Below are 18,117 nucleotides of genomic sequence, written 5' to 3'. Positions count from 1 at the left end.
CGTCGACCAGAGGCCCTGAGTCGACTGAACTCCCATCACTCCACCCCAGCCAAATAGGCTGGTGTCCGTTGCGATCACCGTCCATTTCAGAGGTAGAAACGACTTCCCGGACTGAAGCACCGGGGACCTCAGCCAGATCAGGGAACCCCTGAAAAACTGGCTCATCTGGATCTGTCAATCCAGGGACATCTGTCCCACTTTGTCAAGATCTCCTTTTGCAGGGCTCTGGTGTGGAACTGGGCATATGGTACCGCCTCGAAGGAGACCATCATGAGTCCCAGGACCCGCATGCAGAAGTGCAGCAATGACCACTTGCAGTTCATCAGCAGTTTTACCGTGGCTCTGAGAGTCTGCAGCTTGTCTGAAGGGAGAAACACTCTCCCTTCCCTGGAGTCCAGCAGCAAGTTTAGGTACTCCAAATGCCGAGTCGGAACCATCACCGACTTTTTAGGTTCCGCTGCCCAAATGCTTGCAGGGTCTGCATAGTGATCACCACATCTTCTGCATTACCCATATGCCTCCGGCATCAAAAACGTCTGCGATTTGCAGTCTGAGAAGCCCACTATCAGTTTGTGGCTCTCCCTTTTGGTTTGGTATCGGCACCCCGAGTCTTTAACAAGGTATTGGCTCCTGTGTTGGCGTTGCTACGGCAACACGGGCTCGCGATCGTGTGTTACCTAGACTATCTTGTCTGCGACACAAGTGCAGATGCCAGTACTGGTCGCATGGTTGACCCCAGAACCGTAAACAAGGAACGAGCCACTGCCTTGGCCTTCCTGTCTGAGGAATCCTTAAAATGCAGGCGTCCCCTCTACCGGGATCATGGTTACTTTGTTTAACCTGGATACTGGAGTGTCCACAACCGGAGGGGCCGATCACTTTTTGAGAAGGCTCTCCTCAAAGAAGCAACGCACCGCCATGTATTTGGTGACCGAAAGGTCTGTTGTGGTTGACCCCATCCCTTGTAAATGAACTTGTCAAAATAAGTCCGATACGTCTGCGTCAGAGCTCTCCCCAGAGGAGGAGGGGGGGGGGGGGGGGCGGGGGTAGGGGCCACTTTTTGGCACCTTGCGCCAACGCACCACCTCCATCTTGGCAACGAATAAATGGAGGACGGCCCACAAGGCTTCCAAGGGCACTGCGCATTCCGCAGGCAAACTGGTTGCAATTGCCTGGACTTCGGGGGAAGAAACACCAGTATCTGCCACCCAAAGGGGACTTAGGACAGTGACAGTCCCACCCTCCTTTCTGCTGCTGGCTGAGGGCCTCTTTCCCATAGGACTCACCACCCTGAATGGTTCTGCGCTATCCAGCAAGTAGTGCCTGTGGCCTCTGTTGGCTCCCTGGTGCAGAGGGATCTGCTCTGTGTCAGTGGAAGCTGCTGCTAATGGCGCTGAATCCGCTCTGCAATGTGCTCACTCAAAAGGAAATGGCCGCCCAGCGTCCAGTATAAGGAACATAAAACACTAGGAAAATGGCTGCCAGAGCACAGGGACACATGCTGCCGCTAGAGAAAGCTGAAAAACGTGTTCAGGCTTCTAGAACATGGCCGCCTGCATCCAGTATAAGGACAAATCACAGGGAAAATGGCCGCCGAAGCACAGGAGAGCATGCTTTCCCTTGCCCACACCTAAGATGGTCGCTGATGCTGAAACCATGGGGGACAGAGCTGAACAAATGGTGGTGATCACAGCTGGAAGGGACACAGGCACCTCCAGGGACATGAGAAACAGGACTCAGGACACAGCCAGCCAGTGCACCCCCCCCCCCCCCCCCACCACAGGAGAGAGCCCCTGTACAGACACAAACACACGGCTGAGCAGCCACATGCAGCATCCCCCACGGGGGGAGATGGGGACAGGGAGAGAAGAGAGGGAGGTGAGGGACCCCCAAGAGAATGCCCAGCTGCTCAGTCCCACCGAGGAAGGGAGAGCTTTACTTACCAGTCCTGAAGAGCTGGGGCGCATTCCATTACAGACCCACTCTGATCAGTACAGGGTGCCTGCTGGCCTCGGCACCCTGACGCAGACATCAGTAGCCCGGTCATATGTGCGCCCCGGAGCATAAAAGCTCACGACCACCTCGGGAGCTGAGGTTTCGTCGTGGCCAACCCAGCATGGAGCTCTGGTCTGCACACGCTCGATGCCCAGGCTGGGGAGACTACAAGGATAAGGGTATCCAGCCTGTCACCCAGCCGGCTGTTGATAGATTACAGGTTCCATCATCTGGCGCAAAAAGCCAAGGATCTGCAGGGAAAAAAATAAAAATAAAGAGGGGGGGGGGGGGGGGCAATGGGCCCACCAGGGTTCTTAGGTCCTCCTTCACTAGGCAAAATAAAATTGAGGCTGCAGTAGCATGCTGAGGGGTTACCTAAGGGACCACCCCTTGGGCAGAACTATAGTTCTAGTTTTATCCCATGTTACCATGTAATATCTAGTCTTCTCCTGAAGGTGACATAACCAATGGTATAAAAAGAAGAAGCTGTGTCAGTCTGTGAATAAGAGAAATCACGTGCTCAAAAATCAAAAACCGCACTGCAGAAACCGATCAAAAGCAAACTGCATAGGTGTGTACCGAGCCTTATGCTGGCCACACCGATCAATTTTCAGATGAGAATATTCAGAAAAAAAATAAATAAAAAGAAGGACATACATTGGCTGAATGAAAGAACGTTGTTGAAAATTTGTTTTTAAAATGAATGTCATTTCTGAACGAAAACCATACACTGTCCGAAAATTCAAGAAGGTGGTTGCCATTTCCAAATTTTCCCCATCACTGTGGTTGTAAATGAACGTCGTTTTGAACCAATGATTAGAAAATTGAACAAACGTTCTTAAAATTTTTTAAGGAAGACATTGACCTGAGTGATATTTACGATTCACCCTTTAATAGTGTATATACAGCATCTCTCTCCTCTAAAAGTATATACAGTGCTTTGCAAAAGTATTCGGCCCCCTTGAACTTTTCAACCTTTTGCCACATTTCAGGCTTCAAACAAAGATAAAATTTTAATTTTTTGTGAAGAATCACCAACAAGTGGGACACAATTGTGAAGTGGAACGAAATCTATTGGATTTTTGAAACTTTTTTAACTAATAAAAAAATGAAAAGTGGGGCGTGCAAAATTATTCGGCCCCCTTGCATTTATACTTTGTAGAGCCACTTTTTGCTGCGATTACAGCTGCAAGTCGCTTGGGGTATGTCTCTATCAGTATTGCACATCGAGAGACTGAAATTCTTGCCCATTCTTCCTTGCAAAACAGCTCGAGCTCAGTGAGGTTGGATGGAGAGCGTTTGTGAACAGCAGTTTTCAGCTCTTTCCACAGATTCTCGATTGGATTCAGGTCTGGACTTTGACTTGACCATTCTAACACCTGGATACGTTTATTTGTGAACCATTCCTTTGTAGATTTTGCTGTATGTTTGGGATCATTGTCTTGTTGGAAGATAAATCTCTGTCCCAGTTTCAGGTCTTTTGCAGACTCCAACAGGTTTTCATGCAGAATGGTCCTGTATTTGGCTGCATCCATCTTCCCCTCAATTTTAACAATCTTCCCTGTCCCTGCTGAAGAAAAGCAGGCCCAAACCATGATGCTGCCACCACCATGTTTGACAGTGGGGGATGGCGTGTTGAGGGTGAGGAGCTGTGTTGCTTTTACGCCAAAACATTGTTTTGCATTGTGGGCAAAAAGTTGGATTTTGGTTTCATCTGACCAGAGCACCTTCTTCCACATGTTTGGTGCGTCTCCCAGGTGGCTTGTGGCAAACTTTAGACGAGACTTTTTATGGATATATTTGAGAAATGGCTTTCTTCTTGCCACTCTTCCATAAAGGCCAGATTTTTGCAGTGTACGACTGATTGTTGTCCTATGGACAGACTCTCCCACCTCAGCTGTAGTTCTCTGCAGTTCATCCAGCGTGATCATGGGCCTCTTGGCTGCATCTCTTCCATTTCAAAATGATCGCTTGCACAGTGCTCCTTGGGATGTTTAAAGCTTGGGAAATATTTTTGTATCCAAATCCAGCTTTAAACTTCTCCACAACAGTATTACGGACCTGCCTGGTGTGTTCCTTGGTCTTCATGAGGCTCTCTGCGCTTTCAACAGAACCCTGAGACTATCACAGAGCAGGTGCATTTATACAGAGACTTGATTACACACAGGTGGATTCTATTTATCACCATCAGTCATTTAGGACAACATTGGATCATTCAGAGATCCTCGCTGAACTTCTGGAGTGAGTTTGCTGCACTGAAAGTAAAGGGGCCGAATAAATTTGCATGCACCACTTTTCCATTTATTTGCTAAAAAAGTTTAAAATATCCAATAGATTTCGTTCCACTTCACAATTGTGTCCCACTTGTTGGTGATTCTTCACAAAAAATTAAAATTTTATATCTTTATGTTTGAAGCCTGAAATGTGGCAAAAGGTTGAAAAGTTCAAGGGGGCCGAATACTTTCGCAAGGCACTGTAGGAGTATATATATCTGTCTGTTATTCTCAGAGTGGATTAGATATTCGGTATTCCCTATAGTTGGTTATTTATATTTGCCTCTGCATAGAGATATTTAAGAATAAATGAAAATCAAAGAAAAACACAGTGCTACAAAGAGCTAGGAGGGTGCTGCTCACCCCAAGTAGATATAAATAAAGCCAGTTCCCCCACAAACGGGGTTTTTAGGCAGCAAGAGACAGTAATAGAAGCCAATAGAAGTAGTATAAAAGGTATTTTAATATTATTTGGTAAAAACAAACATGAGCTTCACCTGAACATTTGTGTAACAGACAAAATCATGTGTATAAGGTACATATAATGTCACATGGAAGTATATTAACAGACACAGCTATATGTTACACTGTATGGGTTAGTAGCAGTGAAAACATGAATCTAGCTATATGTTACACTGTATAGGTTAATAACAGTGAAAGCATGAATCTGACGCGTTTCAACCCCAAAAGGGGTCTTCTTCAGAGATGATAGTCTGTTAAAAGAAAGACAAGGTTACACTGAATAAATAAATCCGGTGTTATGCATGTTGGGGATACCCAATATTGATTTAATATGGTTTACCCGATGATGTACTTCCAGGTAGGTAGGGTGGATTATAGTACTTCGGATAGAATTCCCCCAGAGGGCAATGTCCCAATTTCCTTTACGCAACTGGAGTGGTACCTGGTCCATATGTGTCGCCGGACCGTCAGGAGGAAGAGGAGACAGCGTCACAAGCCCACTGACGTGACTCGCGGGAGGTCACACAAATGCCTTGCCCCCCAGAAAAAAGAAGAATCCGGGGGGTAGGTGCGAGTGAGGGTACCGCGATGATACGGTGGGTAACACCTGCAGCAAAATCCCAACAACAGGCAAAAAATTAAAAACAAGGGTTATTTAATATTGGAAACATGGGGTGCATACGTGGTATGAGGTTAATACTATCATAACCTCATTATGTATACCAAGAATTATATACATGTATATATGTGCACCCCCAATTATCCAAATATCCATGTAGGGTGCTTTCTAAAAAAGAAAGGAAGGAGAAAAAAAGGGGACCATGCCTGGAAGTATCTAAAGTGCCTAGGAAAAAGGGGAGAGGGGAAAGGGAAAGGCAAAAATGAGTGAATGTGTTGATGAGTGCTGCTGTGTAAGCCATAACAACAAGGAAGGAGGGGGATGGGGAAAAAGAAAAAGAAAAAGGAGTGATGAACAGTGGACTGGTGGACACAGTGAAAGTGTAGACACTCAAACAGAAGAAAAAAAGAAAAGAAGAGAACGAGGAAGAAAAAAAAAAAAAAAAAAAAAAAAAATTAATTGCGCTAGAAGATGGTAAAAAAAAGTAACGAAAATATAAAACGTGCAAAAAGAAAAACCACATGTGAAAATATACAAGACAAAAATGCCTTGAAGTAAGTGACGGCAATAGGAGACATAACCAATAAAAATATCAAGTGCATAGACGCATGTACATGCGTGAAAAGATATATGTGTGTAATGATAGTGTGAAAAAGTACCAAGCAGATATATTAGCCTCATTAGAACAGCCAGACCAGTAGTGAGGTTATTACCTGAGTTATAAGACCTGGTGGAAGACTATTCCAGAAGGTAATGAGGAAGGGACGGCTACTTAAGCGTTAGTCCACAAGGGGTAACTGGCGCAGTCCCTGACTCATATTTTCTAAAGTCCGATCTATAAGTTAGTTAGATCAGTCCTCATACCAAACAGCTAATAAAGAAACTTATTTTGGTGCAATATATCACCAAAATGCAGGTCAAATACAAAGGAAAAATCATGCTCACCAAACAACAGGTGCAGGTTTCTTTCCCCCTGGGTAAATGTGCACTTCCTGTGAAGGAAGGTTTGTATTTAAAGCCTGAAAATTGGCTGCAGGTGCATACGCCCACCAATCAACCGGTATAACCCGGACGCATTGGCCGCCTAAACAGGATCAGCCTCGTGTGGCCGCCCCGGCGTCCTGGAAGGCCGGAAAACGGCCCCGAAATAACGTAGTAGTAGTTATCAGTAGTTTTTATCATCTTATCTAATTTGTTTTTGAGAAATGTGCTGTAAGATATATCAGAATAAAAAATTAAAATAAATTATGTGAATATCAAAAAATGAGCATTCTAACTTGCAGTTAATAAAACAAACTTTGGGAGTCAACAAAAACCTTTAACCCATCTTTCATATGTTTATGATGTCAGCATTGCTTACACAAGACTATCTGAACTGATAAAATCAGAACACTAAACAATGCAAAAAAATAAGAAAAGCAAGATTTTCCAGTTGGCATTGTGGTCTTCTACCCCACCTAGAGCCTTCATTCCGCATTCCATTGTGTGCAATGAACTTGCTCATGAATTCTGGTAAGTGCATCACTAAGACACTTCAGAAGAATTTTACTGATGGCTAAACTGATGCTAAAACAACAAAACTTCTCTTCCTTGTTGAATACAGAAGGGTTATTGTCACCCAACAAGTTAGTAGACACGGGCTGAATGCTCTCAAAAAGATAATAGATTGTATCTGCTTCACTGCAGTCCCTATATTTAGTACACAAATATGACAAACATTCCTTCAATGGAAATGGGAAACTCCAGAAAACTACGTACAATTCTCTCTCTCTCTGTCTCTCCGTTACTCTTTTTCTCACTATCTGGGTATATATATATCATAACAGTCTACTTACATAAAACTTCTGTAATCTACAATCAAATAAAAAAAAATATATATATACAAATTTGGCAAAATTATGCCATATTAAGATTATATATATATATATATATATATATATATATATATATATATATATATATATATATATATATATATATATATATATATATATATATATATATATATATATATATATATAAAGTAAGGCTTCATTCACACTGAACATTTGTTTGAAATTGTGCGAGTTCAGCTGAATTCACACAATTTCAAACCCACTTTTCAGTGCGAGTTCAGGGGCGATTTGAAAAACATCTGTGCGAGTTCATGCACAGTGCACAGTGTTGCACTGAATGGGACAGTGCCATTGCCAGAAATAGGCTGGGATTTGGCATGTAATTTTTCATGTCAAATCGCGGCAATGTGAATGGGGACTTAAATTGTGACTTGCTTAATTGAGAAGATTCCCCTAATTTATGAACTTATTGTTTACCTCTGCAAACAGAAAATTTGATTTTAGTTATTACCTAAGCCAACATATTAAACAGTAAGGTATAGTTTATCTGTGGAAATAAAACAAGGACATACGCGGTGCAAATTTCTTTCCTACCATGGGTGGCAGGAAAGAAATGACCTTGATTCCCCCATCGAGAAGAAGAAAGACAATGATTATTGCTACCAGCCGCTAGTGATAATCGCAAGTAAAATCCGGAAGGCTGGTTGTACTTAAGTTGATCAATCAATCCACTTGGTACATTCAGCCGCCCCATACATGATTTGAATTTTGTCCGGTTTAGCAGGAACCAGATGAGATTCAAATTGTTTATAGGGTTACCTGCAGAAACGCTGTTCCAGGTCCCTCTAGAGCAAGGGTCTCAAACTGGCGACCCTCCAACTGTTGCAAAACTACAAGTTCCATCATGCCTCTGCCTGCGGGAGTCATGCTTGTAACTGTCAATCTTGCAATGCCTCATGGGACGTGTTTCACAACAGCTGGGAGGGCCACCAGTTTGAGACCCCTGCTCTAGAGGTACTTGTTAAAGAAGAAAATGGACTATGTGATCTCTCTCACATTAAATATCTATATGATTATTTTATTCCTAGGTCTTGATTTGTATTAAAAGTGACAAGCAAATATGGAAAAGGAAACATTTATTTTTTACATATGAAATACTATGCTCTTGTCTATTTTGATCTTAGTGACTCTTCAAATTGGTATATGTTAATATATCTGTAATCCCTTATGCAGTATTTAGTAAAAATAGGGACAGAACATTACCTGGGCAACAACCATATCATTAATTTTAAAAATACAAATCAAGGTTACACTCATCATAAACCGCCATCAAAATGATATTTACAATGCCCAACCCCTAAAAATGTGATAGTTCTTAGGTAACTAACATGATGAAAAATCTATCCATGTGAAAAATCATACCTCTTTCTAATGTGGGGTTATTAGTATTTATTTAATATTGTACTGTATATAGAGTTTTTACATACACCACAATATTCAATATACAAATACAATATGCTACTATTAGTTATAGCTGGCAACATAAAATATAAGAGGCGCTATATAAATCCTGTATAATAATAAATAATAATAATAATAATAATAACACTACTTTTGCTTTGTTTGACAAATATCAAAAGAATAACTTTAGTATCCCAAAGCAGTAGTGAGTCACTGGGAATTATTACATGAAAGAGTAGCGAATGTTCATTTAGCTGAGTGGCTAAAGTAATACTGTGTGCACCCCATGTTTCCAATATTAAATAACCCTTGTTTTTAATTTTTTGCCTGTTGTTGGGATTTTGCTGCAGGTGTTAGCCACCGTATCATCGCGGTACCCTCACTCGCACCTACCCCCCGGATTCTTCTTTTTTCTGGGGGGCAAGGCATTTGTGTGACCTCCCACGAGTCACGTCAGTGGGCTTGTGACGCTGTCTCCTCTTCCTCCTGACGGTCCGGCGACACATATGGACCAGGTACCACTCCAGTTGCGTAAAGGAAATTGGGACATTGCCCTCTGGGGGAATTCTATCCGAAGTACTATAATCCACCCTACCTACCTGGAAGTACATCATCGGGTAAACCATATTAAATCAATATTGGGTATCCCCAACATGCATAACACCGGATTTATTTATTCAGTGTAACCTTGTCTTTCTTTTAACAGACTATCATCTCTGAAGAAGACCCCTTTTGGGGTTGAAACGCGTCAGATTCATGCTTTCACTGTTATTAACCTATACAGTGTAACATATAGCTAGATTCATGTTTTCACTGCTACTAACCCATACAGTGTAACATATAGCTGTGTCTGTTAATATACTTCCATGTGACATTATATGTACCTTATACACATGATTTTGTCTGTTATACAAATGTTCAGGTGAAGCTCATGTTTGTTTTTACCAAATAATATTAAAATACCTTTTATACTACTTCTATTGGCTTCTATTACTGTCTCTTGCTGCCTAAAAACCCCGTTTGTGGGGGAACTGGCTTTATTTGTATCTACTTGGGGTGAGCAGCACCCTCCTAGCTCTTTGTAGCACTGTGTTTTTCTTTGATTTTCATTTAGACTGGGTGGATAAACAGCCCCTTTTCTTTTCATACTATCCCTCTTCTTTCCCCATTTGCCCATCTTTTCTCCTCTTCTTTTCTTATTTTCCCCCAAATTGAACACAGGAGGGTTAAACATGAACTTGGCCTAGCAGAACTAACATTGAGGAATTGATCTGTCCTTGTTTTTAATGCAAATATTGTTATAGTGAATATGAATATGTTTCAGGGTAATGATTGGGACCTGTTGATGTCAGGGTACGAAAACAGAATGTGAGAAAAGTGATCGGGTTGATACTGAGATCATTACTCTGACCTCTAAATTAATGAGAATACTTGAAAAGAAATCAGCACTATCTTGGCATATCAAATCATTCGAGAGATATAAGAATGAAAAGATCAACCCTTTAGGTCTCCGGGTTTAAATTTTTCCAAACATAAACCTAATTAGTAATGAATGTAAAACAGAATGGGAGGCCAATCTAAATGCTTGTTCTCAGTAAATGATGACTATCCTTGTCAGGGAGTATACAATGGGGTTTTCTCCTCTCCCCCACTGAGGCCTTTCTTCTTATTATGTCTTTTTTCGTGTCCGCCAATAGGCCAGTCAGGATTGTTTTGTAATGCAATGTATCCTTACATTACTAATTACCCAGAAAAACCATGTGTCTAACTGTCATGTGTTTTAATTGATGTATATTTTGCTATAGTTTGCATATCTGCTTTGTTCAAGCTCCTGATAGAGACATGCATTTACATGATAATAGACGCATATCAAACCATGTGAAGTATTATACAATTACATAATTTGATTGGTGAATTCTATTTGGCTTCTCGTGATGTTATGCCCCGACCCGCCACCTGCCTCCCCTTTTCCCCTACCGTCTCTGGTTTTTTTTTTTTTTTTTTTTTTCTCTCTCACTCCCCCACCCCCAAACCCCCCCTCCCCTATGTTCCTCACTCTCACACTCCCCATCCCTTTATTAGCCCTGAAGATCCCCGGTGGGCATTCGGGAGGGATCTGGCTAGTCTGGGCATTAGACATCGCCTAATTTTTATAATATAATTTTTCCTTTCATTGAGCATATGTCTCTCTTTCCTCGCAATCTAAAATGGTCCTTCGCCCAATCACAGTCCAGAGGTGAGGAGGAGAGAACTGTGTCTGCCCCCTGCCCTGACTCCCCGGCAAGGGTAGGAGTGGTTTCTGTCTGGTTATTACGGACAAGCCTCTCCGTTGGTTCCCCCCCCCCCCTGCTGAGGGGGCGGATGGTCCCGCCCAGGGATGGGGGACACAGTCCCTTGCCGGCTGCATCCTCGGACACTTCCGGGCGCACATCTCACGCACGTCCGCTCGTTTTAGCGAACGTGCGTGACGCATACCTCACGCACGTCCGCTCGTTTTAGCGGACGTCCGTGACACTACGCGATTGCGACGGAAGTGACGTTATTTCGGGGCCGTTTTCCGGCCTTCCAGGACGCCGGGGCGGCCACACGAGGCTGATCCTGTTTAGGCGGCCAATGCGTCCGGGTTATACCGGTTGATTGGTGGGCGTATGCACCTGCAGCCAATTTTCAGGCTTTAAATAAAAACCTTCCTTCACAGGAAGTGCACATTTACCCAGGGGGAAAGAAACCTGCACCTGTTTGGTGAGCATGATTTTTCCTTTGTATTTGACCTGCATTTTGGTGATATATTGCACCAAAATAAGTTTCTTTATTAGCTGTTTGGTATGAGGACTGATCTAACTAACTTATAGATCGGACTTTAGAAAATATGAGTCAGGGACTGCGCCAGTTACCCCTTGTGGACTAACGCTTAAGTAGCCGTCCCTTCCTCATTACCTTCTGGAATAGTCTTCCACCAGGTCTTATAACTCAGGTAATAACCTCACTACTGGTCTGGCTGTTCTAATGAGGCTAATATATCTGCTTGGTACTTTTTCACACTATCATTACACACATATATCTTTTCACGCATGTACATGCGTCTATGCACTTGATATTTTTATTGGTTATGTCTCCTATTGCCGTCACTTACTTCAAGGCATTTTTGTCTTGTATATTTTCACATGTGGTTTTTCTTGTTGCACGTTTTATATTTTCGTTACTTTTTTTTACCATCTTCTAGCGCAATTAATTTTTTTTTTTTTTTTTTTTTTTCTTCCTCGTTCTCTTCTTTTCTTTTTTTCTTCTGTTTGAGTGTCTACACTTTCACTGTGTCCACCAGTCCACTGTTCATCACTCCTTTTCCTTTTTCCCCATCCCCCTCCTTCCTTGTTGTTATGGCTTACACAGCAGCACTCATCAACACATTCACTCATTTTTGCCTTTCCCTTCCCCCTCTCCCCTTTTTCCTAGGCACTTTAGATACTTCCAGGCATGGTCCCCTTTTTTTCTCCTTCCTTTCTTTTTTAGAAAGCACCCTACATGGATATTTGGATAATTGGGGGTGCACATATATACATATATATAATTCTTGGTATACATAATGAGGTTATGATAGTATTAACCTCATACCACGTATGCACCCCATGTTTCCAATATTAAATAACCCTTGTTTTTAATTTTTTGCCTGTTGTTGGGATTTTGCTGCAGGTGTTACCCACCGTATCATCGCGGTACCCTCACTCGCACCTACCCCCCGGATTCTTCTTTTTTCTGGGGGGCAAGGCATTTGTGTGACCTCCCGCGAGTCACGTCAGTGGGCTTGTGACGCTGTCTCCTCTTCCTCCTGACGGTCCGGCGACACATATGGACCAGGTACCACTCCAGTTGCGTAAAGGAAATTGGGACATTGCCCTCTGGGGGAATTCTATCCGAAGTACTATTATCCACCCTACCTACCTGGAAGTACATCATCGGGTAAACCATATTAAATCAATATTGGGTATCCCCAACATGCATAACACCGGATTTATTTATTCAGTGTAACCTTGTCTTTCTTTTAACAGACTATCATCTCTGAAGAAGACCCCTTTTGGGGTTGAAACGCGTCAGATTCATGCTTTCACTGTTATTAACCTATACAGTGTAACATATAGCTAGATTCATGTTTTCACTGCTACTAACCCATACAGTGTAACATATAGCTGTGTCTGTTAATATACTTCCATGTGACATTATATGTACCTTATACACATGATTTTGTCTGTTATACAAATGTTCAGGTGAAGCTCATGTTTGTTTTTACCAAATAATATTAAAATACCTTTTTATACTACTTCTATTGGCTTCTATTACTGTCTCTTGCTGACTAAAAACCCCGTTTGTGGGGGAACTGGCTTTATTTTTAAGAATAAATTGCCTTTTTTTAAACTTTACATATTAACTAAATTATACACCACACTTAAGGTTATTAACCGATCAAAACAATAAAATCGGCCAACTAATCGATTATGAATATAATCGTTAGTTGCAGCCCTATAATAATGCCTAGATGACAAATCACACCAAAATGTGTATCCTGAATGGTCATAGGAGGTGTAGGTTGATCTGGCATGATGTAGCTCAGCTCTACGTCACGCACATAAGCGCTTCAGGCACTAATGCGGTGTACGTGTGGTCGGAGTTTCCGACAGGAAATGTTAGATGCGAGCTTGTCGTCAGAAAGTCATACCGTGTGTATGCTCCAGCGAACATTTGCCGTCTGAGTTTCCGCCAACAAATGTTTGAGAGCCGGTTCTCAAATTTTCCACCAACAAAACTTGTCGGAAAGTCCAATCGTGTGAACACAAGGCTGTCACACAAAAGGTACATGCATGCTCTGAATCAAGCGGAAGGAGTTGCACTGGCTATTGAACTTTCTTAGCTTGTTGTACGTCTTTTACATCACCACATTCTCAAGTTCAGAATTTTTGGCCAACATTTGTGTGACCGTGTGTATGCAAGACAAGTTTGAGCCAACAACCTTTGAACAAAAATCCACGGTTTTATTGTCGGAAAAATCTAAATCGCGTGTACGCGGCACTAGGCATATATTAACCACTTCCCGACCAGCGCACGCCGATGTACGTCGGCAGAATGGCATGGGCAGGCATATTGGCGTACAGGTACGTCCAATCTTAAATGCTGCCCTGCCACCGTTGTAAACAGCATCTCCCCCTTCTGCCTAGCAACAAGTGATGCTCATCTCTGCTCCATGTGATTGGAGCATAGATCAATGGTCACTAAAAGAAAGCCCAGCCCCCCAACAGTAACACACCCCCAGGAACACTTAACCCCTACACGGTCCCCTAGTGGTTAACATCCTTCACTGCCATTTACACAGGAATCACTGCATTTGCATAGCAGTGATTGCTGTATAAATGACAATGGTCCCAAAAAATGCGTCAAAAATGTCCGATGTGTCCGCCATAATGTCGCAGTCACAAAAAAAAAAAAAAAAAAAAAAAAAGCTGATCGCCGCCATTACTAGTAGAAAACTGGAGTTAGTACTTACCGGTAACTCCTTTTCCGGTGGTCTTCCAGGACAGCCCTTGAGAGATGGAGCTCCTCCCATCGACACAGGAAACACATTGCCACAGTTCAAAAGGCGGTCCCTCAGGTCCCTGGTCAGTCATTCACCAAGAACCGAAGGATGGAACTGAAAAACATATAAACCATAACAGGTAATAACATTAGTACATCACTACAATCAAATAAAGGGTGGGATCGTGCTGTCCTGGAAGACCACCGGAAAAGGAGTTACCGGTAAGTACTAACTCCAGTTTTCCCAAGTGTTCTTCCAGGACAGCCCTTGAGAGGATCCCCAAGTACTTACCAGATTAGGGGGGGACCACGGCCTGGAGGACTTTCCTCCCAAAGGCCTGATCCTGACTAGACATTAAGTCCAGTCGGTAATGCCTTGTAAAGGTGGAAAAGCTTGACCATGTGGCTGCTTTACATACCTGCTCCGGGGTGGCACCAGCTTTTTCTGCCCAGGATGCAGACAACGCTCTTGTTGAGTGAGCTTTAACACCCTCAGGAGGATCTCTATTCAAGGCCTTATACCCCTCTGCTATAGCTAGCCTAATCCATCTAGCTATGGTTACTTTTGAAGCTTTCTGTCCCCTACGCTGTCCGGAAAAAAGGACAAAAAGGGAGTCTGAGATTCTGAATGGATTTGTTATTTTAAGATATTCTAGAATACACCTCCTCACATCCAATAAATGAAAACGTTCCTCTTTCTCATTTGCTGCATTTTGACAAAATGAAGGGAGGACAATATCTTGGGACCTATGGAAGCTAGATGCTACCTTTGGTAAGAACCCAGGGTCTGTCTTTAGAATGACTCTGTCTTCTAGGATCTGTAGGAATGGTTCCCTGATGGAAAGTGCTTGGATTTCACTGACCCTACGGGCTGAAGTGATTGCCACCAGGAGAACTGTCTTAAAGGTAATAAGCCTTAGGGAGGCCTCTGAGATAGGCTCAAAGGGTGACCCCAAGAAAGCTTTTAGCACAACTGCTAAATCCCAGGATGGGACTTTTGTGATTCTGACTGGCTTGCGTCTAGCGACTGCCTTACAGAATCTAGCGACAAAAGGATTTTCCTGTAAGCGTTCATCTAGGTATACACTTAAGGCAGCTATCTGTACTTTAATAGTACTTAGGGTTAAACCCTTGTTTACACCTTCCTGTAAAAACTGTAGAATATTAGCCGTATTTATGTCCCGGCCATTCAGCCAGCTATTGAATTTTTTCCAGACTTTTTTGTAAATAGCTCTCGTGACTGGTTTGCGACTCTGTAGTAAGGTCGCAATTACCTCGTCTGACAGGCCCTTACTCCTTAAGATTTCCTCCTCAGTAACCACGCTGACAGCTTCAGTGTGGCGACCTGCGGATGGTAAAGAGGTCCCTGCGACAGGAGGTCCTGTCTGTAGGGAAGTCTTAGAGGCGGACAGTCTGTCAATTGTAGCAACGTTGTGAACCACGGTTTCCTGGGCCAAAAAGGTGCTACTAGAATCAAACAGGTTTTTTCCTTGAGGAATCTTGCTAGGACCCTCGGAATGAGATGAAGAGGGGGAAATGCATACGCCAGACTGAAAGTCCATGGAGTTTGCAAGGCATCTACCGCCAGGGGTTAATCTCCTGGGTTTAGCGAGAAAAAATTGGGAACCTTTGCATTTTTCTTGCTCGCAAAAAGGTCTACCTCTGGTTCTCCCCAGTGAGCTGTTATGAGATTGAATGCCTCTGGGTGTAAGGACCATTCTTGGTTCGAAATCCTCTGTCGACTCAAGAAGTCCGCCTTGTTGTTCAGCTCCCCTTTCAGGTGAACTGCAGAAATGGATTCCAGATTGGCTTCTGCCCACTGGAGAATGCGTCTGGCTACCAACATCAAACGAGGACTTCTGGTTCCTCCTTGTTTGTTTATGTATGCTACAGCCGTCGTATTGTCTGAACGGACTTGTAGATGGTGACCCTGTATTGCGGGGTGGAAAGCTAGAACAGCTCTCAGGATTGCTGTTAGTTCTTTCCAATTGGAAGAGAAACATTTCTCCTCCGGGGTCCACTTGTCCTGGACCCAGCTTGAACCTAGGTGGGCTCCCCAGCCCCAACTGCTCGCATCCGTTGTTAGTGTTGAAGTGATAGGAAGGACCCAATGAACCCCTTTGTTTAGGTTCTCCCTGTCCTTCCACCACCAGAGGGAGCGTTTTACCCTTGAGGGGATCGATACCTCCTCCTCCAGATCTCTGCCTTTTAATTGTTCTAACAGAAAACCCTGAAGTTCTCTTTGATGGAACCTGGCCCATTGTACGGCTGGAATGGCTGCCGTCATAAGACCTAAGACCGACATTACTTCCCTCACCGTACACTTGGGGCTGCATTGAAGAAAAGATATTCTCTGCCACAGATTCAAAATCTTTTCTTCCGGCAGTATAATTTTCTGATCTACAGACTTGATCCAGTACCCCAGATACAGGATCTCCTGTGTTGGGGTTGTCTTGGATTTCTCCTGACTGACAATCCACCCTAATCGACTCAGACTGAGTTGAGTCAATTCTAGGTCCTGAGAAAGACGACTCTCTGAGTGGGCTGTTAGGAGCAGATCGTCTAGGTAGGGGATAATTGAGACTGATTGAAGCCTCAGAGGAACTAAAGCCTCTCCGAGAACCTTGGTAAAGATTCTCGGAGAGGATGATAGACCGAAGGGAAGTGCTCTGCACTGAAAGTGGTAAACCTTTGTGTCTATCTGCACTGCCATCCGAAGGAATTTCTGGCATTCCTCCCTTATTGGAATGTGCAGATAAGCATCCCTTAGGTCCAGGGTTGCCATAAATGTCTCTTTCTGCAGGAGATTCTTTATGGAATAAATGGACTCCATCCGAAATCTCTTGTAACGGATGGAGCGATTCAGTGGACGGAGGTTCATAATTAGTCTGAATCTCCCTGACGGTTTTCTTACCACAAAGATGTGCGAGTAAAAACCGTCCCCTTGTTCCTGAATAGGGACTGGTGTCAATACTTCTTGATCTACCATTTCCCCTATTAGTAAAGGTAAGGCCCTGGCCTTTTCTGAGTGACTTGGAAGCTTTGTCACCAGAAACTTGGAAGGAGGGTTGCTGTGAAATTCCAGCGCATGACCCCTTTTTATTATGTTTAAGACAAACTCGTTCGAGGTTGTCTCTTCCCATTGAGGAAGAAATTTGCTTAATCTTCCTCCCACAGGAACCCTGACGTCACTGGGGTTTGGGATCCTGATTGGGGCGGCTAAACAGTATGCCCCCTTTTCCTTTCCCTTTATGTCCCGACCAATGTTTTTTGGGGGTTGAACTCTTCTCTGATTTAGAGGGTTCCTTAAAGGGACGAAAAATTTTTCTTTGAAAATTTTTCTTTTTTGCAGGAAAGGTTTTCTTTTTGTCCGCCGTCCTTTCTAAGGCGGAGTCTAATTCAGGCCCGAAGACTAAGTCTCCTGTAAAAGGGACGCTGCACAGGCGGGTTTTAGACGCCGTGTCTCCCCCCCAGGTTTTCATCCATACTGACCTCCTTGCTGCCACTGAAAGTGCTGCAGATTTAGCCGTAAATTTAACGGAGTCCGTGGAGGCGTCAGAGATGAAACTGGTGGCCTTAAAAAGCATAGGGAAAGATTTCAAAAGCTCCCCCCTAGGAGTGCCTGCCTTTAAGTGTTCTTGTAGTTGCGATAACCAGAACTCCAGGTTTCTAGCTACACAGGAAGTGGCTAGAGCTGGTTTTAAGCCTGCCATAGAGGCATCCCAGGCCCTCTTTAAGACAATGTCTGTTCTCCTGTCCATGGGATCTTTCAGGTGGCCCATATCCTCAAAGGCCAGATCAGCCTGCTTTGAGATTTTGGACAGAGGGGCGTCTAGTTTTGGATTTTTATTCCAGACCGCCTCTGGGCTCTCATCAAAAGGGAACCTTCTCTTAAGGGATTTAGGAAAGA

The 18,117-nt window shown here is 43.4% G+C and overlaps 1 protein-coding gene and 2 long non-coding RNA genes across 3 annotated transcripts in view; 1 reads left to right on the top strand and 2 right to left on the bottom strand.

Annotated features, from left to right (window-relative positions):
• The window catches only part of TFRC (transferrin receptor), a gene marked incomplete in the record, with an annotated part of 151,954 nt that overhangs the window by 15,718 nt on the left and 118,119 nt on the right, over positions 1-18,117 (bottom strand).
• LOC143988210 (uncharacterized) lies at positions 4,714-5,433 on the bottom strand. Its single transcript, XR_013276787.1, has 2 exons — positions 5,071-5,433; positions 4,714-4,981 (listed from the first exon to the last, which is right to left on the bottom strand). It is a non-coding gene; the product is annotated as an uncharacterized LOC143988210 (long non-coding RNA).
• LOC143988211 (uncharacterized) lies at positions 9,098-9,619 on the top strand. The gene is made up of 2 exons (XR_013276788.1): positions 9,098-9,262; positions 9,352-9,619. It is a non-coding gene; the product is annotated as an uncharacterized LOC143988211 (long non-coding RNA).

Source organism: Lithobates pipiens, unplaced genomic scaffold, assembly GCF_037356315.1.
Source record: "Lithobates pipiens isolate NorthernLeopardFrog02 unplaced genomic scaffold, aLitPip1_a1.2 Scaffold_18, whole genome shotgun sequence".
NCBI lineage: Eukaryota > Metazoa > Chordata > Amphibia > Anura > Ranidae > Lithobates > Lithobates pipiens.
The sequence above is the reverse complement of the archived record's forward strand: the minus strand, read 5'-3'. Positions and strand labels throughout refer to the sequence as shown.